The 7,154-nt window shown below is 36.0% G+C and overlaps 1 pseudogene; it reads left to right on the forward strand.

Annotated features, from left to right (window-relative positions):
- Positions 1 to 267: 267 nt before the first annotated feature.
- LOC134510479 (coiled-coil domain-containing protein 70-like) lies at positions 268 to 6,491 on the forward strand (annotated as a pseudogene).
- The last annotated feature ends 663 nt before the right edge of the window (positions 6,492 to 7,154 follow it).

A 7,154-nucleotide genomic window follows, 5' to 3' on the forward strand; every position in this document is an offset into this window, starting at 1 on the left:
CAGCTGCCGGAGGGATCCACCGTGTGCATATGTGCATAGATATATATACATTCTCACTAGTGGACCATCCTACTCAGCCAAGGATGGGAGCAGAATGAGGTTGCTGGTGGTGTCTGTGTTTGTATGAGGGCTGAATGTGTCTGTCTGTTTTGATCTGTGAAGTCTGCCATATATATCTGTGTATATATGTGGTGAATACGTGTGGTTTATATGCATGTACCTACTGGGAATACATGCTCAGCCTCACTACAGGTTGCACCTGGGAGCATGGAGCCGCAACAGCCTCACTTCTGTCAGGTCATTGGATCTGGCCCAATATTTTTCCCTTATGATTCACACTTGCCTACATTTGTGACTCTGAAGTGCAGCTCAGCCCCACATCTGACTTCTCAGTTACAACCAGGTGAAAGTACAGAAATGCTATTAGAAGGCAGTGCCCAGGTAAACACCCACAGCTGTAGCCCTTCACTGGTGGATTCACTTAGGGTATGCAATATTTCATCAGTTTTATAAGTAAATAAAGCAAGGATGAAGATTAATGAAGTACGACTCAGCCTTTCTGCCCTGTACTGTGTTTCCACATGTTTAACAAAAATAACAGCTTAGCTTTCCTATCACTTTTTACAATTAAGAGCAAATATTGCATTCTCTGTCTTTGGGATATATGAAAAGTAACCTTTCCTTCTGCCACTTCCACACTCTTTTCACGTTTTAAAATTCAAATATTGGTTCTGTGAAAAGATTCTTCCAAAATCCAGCAAAATATTGATTAATGTTTCTATTTTAAAACACTGTCTGAATCAATTCACTTAGATTTATTTAAAGTAGCATATGTCTCTTGAGCCGTTGAAAATACAGAAATTTTTTTCAGTATACATTATGGCTTCCCAAAATACAAGGAAAATAATGCATCAACTACAAAATAAAACGAATCCATAATTATTGGTGGTAGCTGTTACTTACTGTACTTAAGGCTTAAAAATATTGTATATATCTTACACATTTTATGGTAGCCAGTATTATCTCAGTACTTATGAATAATAACAATAGGCACGGTTTCAATGTGACTGACCTGAATTCAGTTAGTGCTGTTAAAATTAGGGTTAGGAACTCAGAAAACTAATTGCGATGTGTTTCTTTTTGTGTTAAGTGAACATGCAGGGATATAGAAGTCTGGGTTTAAGGTCTTTAAAGTTTACAGACACCTAATAAAAAAATAAATATTTGATACAGGCCAAATGATTGGTGGGCAGAAAATATGTTTTATTACCCTCTCCCTTTTTCCTTCTACTGAAATAGATTCCTCTCTCCCTTCCTCAGTGGACTCTGTCTCTCTTTCTTACCCCTCTCCTCTCCCATGTTGAGCAGCTATATAGAGGCAGCAAGAGGACAGAAGGATGCATGGAAGGAGGGAAAGAAGCAGAGATGTAAAGTAGGAAAAGAAGAGCTTTCAGCAAAGCATGAAACAGACAGTTATTACTTTTACTGCTATTAATATTGTCCCTTATTTGTTCTATTAAAACAGTCTTATTAGGAAGCCATGGCTGCCATTGTTCCTAGTTCTTGTTTGAGATACCCTCATTGCTTTCAGGAGCTGACATAAAACTCTGTATTTCTTCCTCCTTCTCATGCAGCTGAGGATGCAAACTCTATGATTATTGTCAATGGAGTGACTGACCTCAAATGTTACATTTCAAAGAAGAAAAAACATTCATGAATGAAGCAATGCACTGTTAGAAGGCAAATCAGGATTCGGGAACAGTCTTCACTGTTATAAACTCAAATAATTGATATCCATAAAAAGAGAGTGAAAGAAGAGCAATATTTTCTAGTGTTTCTAAACAAAACCAAAGCAAAATAGCTAATTAGAGATTTAAGTTTGAATTTACAAACTGTGGATTTTACGGTCACTAAATATTTCACATTTTTATGGTTTACAGCTGTGTTTAAATAAATCTATCTAATTATATTGAAGGCTGCATTGTAATCACAGGCTGATCCCATTTGCCTGCCCAGAACGTGATAATAACGAGCTCCATTGGGTTATTAAGATTTACAAATGCAGCGGGTTTTGTATTTATCCTAAGGTTCCTTTCTTTTTTCTTTTTTCTTTCCCTTTTTTTTTTTTTTTCTAAATGTGATTGGCTTTTTGCTTCAAAAGAATCATGTTTATGACCTTAAACCAAAAGTAAGACAGACAGATAAGTCAATTCTTGACACTTTCCCACAAAGACCAGACCATCTGGACACTTTGTATTTGTAACAGGTGCTTCTGGGACTTAGAGCCTAATTCTGGCCCAGATTCTGTTCTGTATGGGTGACTCCATCACTGTGTGCAACTGCACATTGCATTAATTGAAGGGACTCAAAAAGGCCAAGTACAGTAATTAGTCAGTTGGTCATGCAGAAAAGAGACTAGTGGCTTAGTGCCACTGAATGTTGAATGCACAGATGTACAGCACCATCAACTTTTGCTCTCTGCGGTACTCCGCTAATCTCTGGCAGGTAGAGCAAAGATCTGTCTTTGTCCAGGTTTTCAGTCTCCTGGAAGCAACAACATAAATTTTATATCCACTTGGGAGAGAAAATCATGAGTTTGAATGACCTAAAAAAGAAGCCACATCAGCATAAAATTGTCAGAATAGTAAAAGCGCCAGATGGGCCAAATATGCTAGTTAGGTTTTTAGGTTCCAGTCTGAGTTCTTAGGTTTATCCAACAGGAACTGGCATATGTAATAGAAGCTACGAAATCTGTGTGATTTCAATTTTAGAAATTTACTTTTTTGAACTATGATGGTTTTTTTGCACATACTTGACTTTTTTGTAGGCCTAGCTATTCCGAGGTAGTAGTAAGAGATTGCTCAGAATTCTTAGCTAGCATCACCTGAAAAGTTAAGAATACGCCTGCTGTGCTAACTCGTTTCCACTGAGTAGTACAGCTAAATGTGCATGGTGAGGGCATTCAAAAAGGATATAAGTGAAATTGGTTTGTATTTGAGCTTTTGCCTGGCTTACATCAGGAACTCAAATCTTTTCATCTTTCGTGGATGCCATGTATGCTGTTGTGCTATACATCCACTCAGAGTGGGTTTCATAAACAAATCTGGATTGTTTCATTTCACTGTAACGTAAAATTTCTAGACTAAACCCTTATTTTGAAAAACATATTTTTTTCTTTCTGGACAGAACAACCAGAACTAAGAACTGGTAAACAGAAATCATAGTTTGCTTAGGCCAGCATTTTCACTATTATATTAGGTCTAACACACATTGTCCCCTTGAAATCAACATCTGCACCTTACTTTGCAGTGATATGCTCCCATTGCCTTCTCTCGTAGTGCTCACTGCAAGAATTACTTATAATAGTATAATGTAGTGTCTGGAAGATTATAAAAACTGGTTTTAATCTTTTTATTTGAGTTAACTCAGAATTCTGCTATATTTCACATCTCCTATGAATAGCAAACAGCAGTGTGAACATACAGGTATCATACAAGGATGTTCAAGAAAAACCTTTAGAAAAGGTTTTAAAACACTTATTTAAAAAACTTTTTAAAATTATTGCAAGCTAGCCGGCATTTCCATATTTTCTGATAGATATTGTTAACTCATGGTATACCTAATATTTTAGTCATTTTTTTTCATTAATGGGAAAATAACATTAAGAATTTCTAATGGAGTAAATTATTATTGGTGTAATTACAGCTGCATTGTCTTACTCTAACTATGGACTAGGTTCATAAAATTCTCTCTTTTCCAAGCTCAGATTATCCTTTTCCTATGCAGGGTCCTGAGAAATCAGGGGTGTAAGACCTAGGAGATCCTGAAGAGGAAATATTGCCTTATTCTTTGTCACTTCTTGAAACTGTCAGCTTTTTCCTAATTCTTATATTCCTAAATTATAAAAGGAAGTATTAATTTAAATTTTAGATTTAAACATGAAAACACCTACAACAGGTACTGATTTACCTGAACTATTTTTGCTTAATGAAAATGACATTTTTAAAGGACCAGAAGAGAAAATTAACTGAGGTATAATGTTCAGACTTATATTGCTGACAAGTGTGGAAGAAATATGTTTTAAATTGTTCCTGAAGAGCTAAAGTGAGGAAAAGCATTGGGAAAGACACATGAACCCAAGATACTGATCTTGTTTGATATTATAGGTTTCAGTATTACTCATCTGCTTTGCCTATTTAATTTGCATAAGCAGGCAGGGGAATCAAATATCCTGGAGAAAAGGATTCAGAGGGGTGATCATCCTGTAAAATTTTCAGCAGGAGTTGTGTATATTCATCTCCTGGGATTACTGAGCATTTTACATGCCATATTTCAGTTCCCTACCTAATTAACATACAGAACAGAGCTGAGACACAGCACAAAGAGACGATGTGATGTGTGCAGTGATTTAAACAAAACTACCAAATCTCATTTTAAGCTTGCTGGACTTGAAAGTGCGTTGTCCACCTCTTTTTTTAATATCCTGAGCACACAGTGGATGACGAAAAAAAGCATATCAGGAGCTTCGATCAGCTAATAAATATTGGAAACAGATTTATACTTTAGTTGGAATATAGTATTCCTCTGCCCCCAAAAATTCATAAAGAGTGGACAAGTTACTGGTATAATTACAAGTAATTACAAGTTACAAGGTATAATCTAAGATGTGCATGTGTTTTAAGTAATTCATCCTCTTATTCAAACACAGCGAAATGGTTGTCATAGAACCCATGGATTTTGTTTGAGTTGGCAAACAAGACTACTGTCTGTAGGGCAATGAAGATTGCAGGCAGCCTGCCATCATGCTCTCACTTTCCATGTATATTTGTTATGTTAAATTTACTCAAACATTTGTAGCTGCAAATACTAATCCTAGACTAACTTTTATAATATAGACACCATATATTGTTTAAACTATGTAAATTCAGTAATTTAATAACAACTCCATATACAGCTGCCCCAAATTTGTGTCAAGGTAGCTAGGAGTACAAACTCACCTTCAGAGTCTATGTAAGAAAATATTGAATGACAGCCCTCAATAGCAATGGCAAGAACCATTCGTCCAGCTGGACAACAATGTTTTGAACAAACATAGTGGATGAAGAAACATGAAAAAAATATTGAGAAATACAAAGACTGTCTGGCTAGAGAATTCTAACCCTACATATTCTTATGCTTACCTTCAGAGGTCACAACTTCTATGATTACCAGTGCCATCCGTTATTGTGTCACTGATGCTATGAGTTTTGAAAAGACATCATTGAGAATAGCCTCACCTGACAGCTCTGCCATGAGCTGCCAGATGGCAGACTGATTCAAGGACAGTACAACAGTAAGTATTGAATGATTTCCTTAATTTATCATAATTTTCCTGCTAGATACTCCACAGATATAATATAGTTTCTCTGAACATCTGGGGGTTTCTTCATTAGATACACATACATGTATATGTATGTAGCTGTATATATAAATTATATGATTAAGTGGCATAGTGGCTAATTGTTTAGTGTTTCCTAACAAACACCAGGCATATATCCAAAACATGCCTGATATTATAATATTGTCCAATGTATAGAAATTAAGCTCCTAAAAATCTTACTTAGCCTGTATTTTTCTCCAATCTAAACAATGTAACATTCTTCCAGCAGGGTAGAATAAGGAATAAAGCACAACAAAAAGTGTTTAATTGCACCTTATCTCAGTTATATAATTGAGTATGAAAAGAGGAGTTCATTAGCTCTACCTCTGAAAGGGTTACATATATATATTTTGTCACTTTATGTATAGATTTTATTGGTGTCTATCTCTCTGAAAGAAAAGGTAAGTTCAAATTCAAGGCTGTCTCCGGTCTGGATCAAGACAGATGTAATAGAAATAGCATCAACAGCAAGTTTAAGTGTAAGTAAGAGAAACAAAACCTTCATGAAAGGAACAGAAGCATGGAGAACAAAGCATATTATCAGGAGAATCAAAGTATCCAAAGACAGAACAAAGTCCTGTGGGAAGAGAATAAAATCCTTCCCAATAAAATCCTTCCCCTTCTCTAAAGAGAAGCATATAAACTCTTCAGAGGAAACAAAGCACCTCGAGAAACAGCAAAAGGCCCTCCAACAACAAATTAAAGCCCTCAGAGAAGAGATTAGGGCTCTCAAAGGACAAGAAAGAGTATTTGCAATGGAGTAAAAAGTTCTTCAGCAAGAGATTTTAGCTTCATGGGAGGAAAACAAGGCCTTCAAGGAGCAGCATAAGGCTCTTAAAAAACAATAACTAAAGCATTCAGGAAGAGGAGAAATCTCTTTGTGAGGAAAAAAAATGCCCTCAGTGAGGAGAAATTTGCCCTCCAAGAGGACAATAGGGCCCTTCAAGATGAGAAAAAGGCCCTAAAAAGTCTGGACAAAGCTCTCCAAGAAGACCACAAAGTCCTCCATGAATGGAATAAGTTATTTCAAGGGGAGAAATAAAGCAATATAAATAAAGAATCAGATGCTTAGGGAGATATGGGCAGGAGGAGTAAAGAGTTTACAAAGGTAGTAATTTTCATTGTTAGCCAGGTATTAAGGTGTAGTCTTCATAGCAGAACATTGGCAGCAACTAATGGATAAAACCAGGCATAAAGTATTCTGTTAGGTTTAGCCTAGTAGGTTTGAAAGTGCTGAAACATGGGTGTTGGTGCCCTGGATCCCTGAAGCCTAATAAATTACTGCTGGCAATACATAATGCATGTCTGCAGATGTCTGCTTTATTGGGATATTGAATACCACAGAAAACAAGTTCCTTATAGTATTTCAAAGTTTAGATTAACACAATTTTTTTTTTACTATAAAATACTGGAGGATATTAATAGAAAATGGAATATGATATAGTAAAGACTAAAGTCATATACAAGTGAGACTGTGAGACTTCCACTTTTTACATCTAGACTTAACCAGTAAAATAATGTTTCTGAAAATAGTTGGTATGAAACACTTTCAGAATATGTTAACAAGTCCTTTGCCTCAAAACATGAGTTTTGAGAAAAAAAAATCAGTATATGTTTGTGCTACTAAAGAAAGAAGATGAGGAAGCAAGTCTTCCTGGACTATCCACAGTGCTACTTTTCTCTATTTCTGCTTTGTGCAGTTCCAACAGACAATTTCAAAGGCAATAGGTATGCA

The sequence above is a fragment of the Chroicocephalus ridibundus genome, chromosome 1, assembly GCF_963924245.1.
Source record: "Chroicocephalus ridibundus chromosome 1, bChrRid1.1, whole genome shotgun sequence".
NCBI lineage: Eukaryota > Metazoa > Chordata > Aves > Charadriiformes > Laridae > Chroicocephalus > Chroicocephalus ridibundus.